The 4,411-nt window shown below is 31.7% G+C and overlaps 1 long non-coding RNA gene across 1 annotated transcript; it reads left to right on the top strand.

Annotated features, from left to right (window-relative positions):
• Positions 1 to 2,623: 2,623 nt before the first annotated feature.
• Positions 2,624 to 3,740, top strand: LOC107901477 (uncharacterized). The gene is made up of 3 exons (XR_001685264.2): positions 2,624 to 2,797; positions 2,935 to 3,049; positions 3,375 to 3,740. It is a non-coding gene; the product is annotated as an uncharacterized lncRNA (long non-coding RNA).
• The last annotated feature ends 671 nt before the right edge of the window (positions 3,741 to 4,411 follow it).

Here is a 4,411-nt window from a genome sequence, read left to right as displayed (position 1 = left end):
TTTTCCTAGAAATAATTTTCCTAAAATCAATCAAACACATAATACCAAACAGTGTGCATGAGGCTGTTGTACTATGATGATTGTAGTGAGATGAAGGGTGTCCCAACTAGTTATGTCTAAGAATCGCATCGTGTGCAGTAATCTCCCCTAACACTCAAATCACTAGCTAATATCATTTGCAAAATATATATCTTCTTAATATTAATGACAATAATTTATATATTCTTAATATTCTAGAACACTAGTGAATCATACCAATAACTTAAAAAATTAAATGGTTAGAATTCTATATTAACATGATGTTTTCAAAATTTTAATATATAATTTCATTATAAAAAAACACAATAACAGATCATGACCAACTCAATAGTGCTATTTGGGGATACTTTAAAAAATGGGCATGTCATTGTGGTGTGATCCTAGACCTACCTAAACTCGTTTTGCATCTGCTTTAGACTAAAGTTTCCATGTTACTCAGTGGACCACTTTGTGAATCGTCTTCATCCGCATCAGATTTCATTTATGCTTGGGTAGTGTAGTTGAATCGAGTTTGAATTCTATTGATATTAAAAATATAAATGTATAAGTATATTTTTTCTATTTAAAATTTTAGAAGATTACAAATAAATAAATGTATACTTAAAGCCTCCATAGCCGATGTCGAAACCCTTTTTATTTTGAAAGCAATGGGGATCGAATTTTGAAAACTCAAAAATGTGGAGTCGCCACCAACCTTTTGTTTAGGTGTGATTGGATCACCTAATAAAATATTTTAAAACAATTCTAGTTCACAAAAATTTAAAAATGGGTTCGGGGGTCGATTACGCATGAGGAAGGGTTAGCACCCTCATTACGCCCAAAAATTGGTACCAAATTGATTTGATGCTGTCCTTGTAAAAAATTTAAAGGAAAAGATTTTCCGAAGTATGATTTTTCTTAAAAATGTTTGAATAGCTCAAATTAGCGGTCAAAAATCTCTCGTTCCAAGGACATGCGGTTTCTTACCCAGTACGATTGGATATGATCCCTTATACCTTTAAGGTACGATCGATTTTCGACTTTTGAAAATTTCGTGCATTAAAATCATAAAAGGTTATCTAAATATTTGGTTCACCGGAAAAGTCATACCCAGTACGATTGAGCACGATTTTCTGAATTCTCCAAATATTAGATATTACCTTATTTCAGAATTTTTGAATAACAGAAAATTGAAAATTTGCTCAAAAAACACGTTTATTTGCATAAAAACTTGGGATACATGTTCATTGAAATTGTTATTACAAAATACAAAGTTCAAATCAAATTATATATGAAATATTTAATACACAAATCCATTCAAAAATTGATAATTCTCATGATAATTTAAATAATGTATTAAATATGAAGGAATGACAATACATGATATAAAATTATGTACAAAAGAAATTTATGAAACATGTATATACAAGTAAAAATTGGATATAATTATTTGTAAAAAAATGAAATTAATAATGTATGAAAGAAACAAAATAAATATATAAGTATATAGGTAACAAAATATATATATAATAATGCATAAGGATAATATGGGAGTGTGTACAATAAATAAGTGGTATGATTAAAAACATGGTTCACAAAAGAAATATATTGTACATATAAATATCTTTAAAATAGGTTCTACACATAAAAAAATATTTATATGAAGATATATGAGAATAATAATATGTATCATAGTAAAAATAATTTAATATGTGTTATACATGTGAAGACACTTTAGAAATAATTGTATATTTAAGAAATATGGAATTAAAATTTGAATTATAAAATTAACTTAATTTTACTGTGAGATATACATACAAAGAAATTTTAGAAATAGTTGAATGTTGAAGTAAAAAAAAATTGAATTTTAAAATCAACTTAATTTTATTATATATTATAAGTTTACTAAAACTAAAAAACAGTTAAATACAAATTTATTAGAAGGCTATATATATATATAATAAGAACAACAAGGCTTTAATATATGTAGATTAAACATAAATACCAAATATACTTAATAAACATGTAAATATATGGATGAATCCAAGAGAAATTACAAAATATCATGAAACTAATAGTATACACAAACTAAAATGAATTATATTACAAATAGTACACCAATTATTAAAATAATAGAATAAAAACAGAAAAGATTACAAAATTCGGCTATCAGAATAATACAAAATATCAAATTCGGCTATCAGAATAATACAAAATATCACAATCAATGATAAAGCATGTAAAAAAATGTATGTGCAGTAAAATAAAGAAATAAGACTTAATTGAAGCAAAATTGAAACAGGAGAAACAATTTACAAACAAAATAAAATAAAAATTGGATCAATGTGCCATGCGGACAAACATGTGGGGGCTGGTATTGAAAATATCCCGCGCTCAAAATGCAGTAATGAACTGCGGATCCAATTGAAAAACGCACAAACTAGCAGGCCAATTTTAAAACATAAAGAAGGCGAATCGGGCGCAAATTGAGGGCTCGTGAAAAGGGAAGGATATGTTGCACAAATAGACCATTTTAGGCACAAAAGGCTCCCCTCACCCTTCTTACACGGTACCGTTTTGTTTAATAGGCTATTTAAGCCTTCCTTTTCCCATTCTCTTCTCCAAAGGCAGCCACTCATCCCACTCAAATGTACAGCCCCCAAAATCAAAACATTAGGGTTCATATTCACAGCCATGGAACCACCATTTTATTTGGTGGCTATTGACGCATGAACCACAACTAGACCTCACCATCGAAGGCTCCACTCGAGGGAATCTGGTAAGCCAATTTATTTTTCCTTTTTTTTAAAAAAAAATTCCTAGATCTGATATTGTTTGCTCAAGAAAAATCAAACCGAAGTTGAGAACCTACATATTTAACAACATCTGACCCTCACCCTTATTTCAATATTTCAGAAATATTAGGGATTTCATTGGCGTCATTTTGAGGCATGAGGTCTAATATGTTTAGATTTCCCTTCCAACTTCGATCTCAACGAAGTGAAATAGAGGTCTAAAGCCGATTCACAAGGTAAAACTTGACTTCTTTTTGTTCTAAAATGCAGAATGATGAAGGTAATTGCAAGGAAAAAAAGAAATAAAAAAAATAAAGGAACAAATTGAAAAAAACCCGAAAAATCACCCTTCAAGAAATTCTTTTCGAAAATTTTTGTACTCTTCTCTGCGTATAGTGTGCTTGCGTAAGTATCTGTTTTATGTGCGTAAAAAATTATGGATTACATCACTGGCTTTTATATCCATATTTCCAAAATAAATAAAATCTAAAAAATCCTATTTTCCTACTGTCATTTGCTGTGAAATCTGTTATTGACTCCTTCTAATGTCTTCTTTTGCAGTCTCAGTTGTACGGAGAAGATGATCCGGGGATCTCGCGTGGAAAACCATCCCTCTGGTATTCTTCCAGTATATTCTAGGAGCTGCTGCTGAAATTCTCCTTCTTTTGGGTTCTTTTGGGTTTAGGCTAGGATATGGATTTATTAGAGTTGGGTTTTAGGACATGGGTTATTTTTGTATTTTGAAAATTGTAAATGGACCTTTTTTAGTCTTGGACCTTACTCATTTATTTGGGTTTATTTATTTTCAAATAAATTAAATGGGCCCGGGCAAAATTGGTTGACTACAGCTGCCCCTCTTTGCTCATTGACGTGTAACGGGAATAGAGCAAAGACTTCAAAAGAACCGATTTTGCTTGGTCTTGTTAATTTTTGGCTTTTTGGCGCTTCTATTTTCCAAACACCTTTAGGAAGATGAGGTTGATAGGTTAAATCTGCTCCATTACCAATACATGGAGATAAGATTCACCATTTTCAGTCTACAGTCTGCTTCCTTGCTACCTTAAGAAGATAAGACTCCCTTTTTAACCTGCTCTCTTGCCACCTCAAAGAAATAAGGCTAGTGGTAAAATCTACTCCATTGCCGATACATGAAGATAGGATTCACCATTCTCGATCTGCTCCGCTGCAACTTCAGGGAGATAAAATCTTCAATTCCCATTCTGCTTCCTTGCTACCTCAGGAAAATAAAACTCATTCTTCAACCTGCTCTCTTGCTACGTCAGAGAAATAAGGCTTGGTGGTAAAATCTGTTCCATTGTCGATACATGGAAATAAGATTCACCATCTGCAAAGATCTGCTCCGCTGCAATCTCAGGGAGATAAAATCTTCAATTTTCAGTCTGCTTCCTTGCTACCTCAGGAAGATAAGACTCATCTTTCAACTTGCTCTCTTGCTACCTCAGAGAGATAAGGCCAATAGCTAAAATCTGCTCCATTGCTGATACATGGAGATAAGACTCGCCATCCTCAATCTGCTCCACAACTACCTAGGGAAATAAGATCTGTAATCTTCGGTCTGCTTCCTTGCTACCTCAGGA

The sequence above is a fragment of the Gossypium hirsutum genome, chromosome A11, assembly GCF_007990345.1.
Source record: "Gossypium hirsutum isolate 1008001.06 chromosome A11, Gossypium_hirsutum_v2.1, whole genome shotgun sequence".
NCBI lineage: Eukaryota > Viridiplantae > Streptophyta > Magnoliopsida > Malvales > Malvaceae > Gossypium > Gossypium hirsutum.
This window is presented reverse-complemented; position numbering and strand designations above follow the sequence as displayed.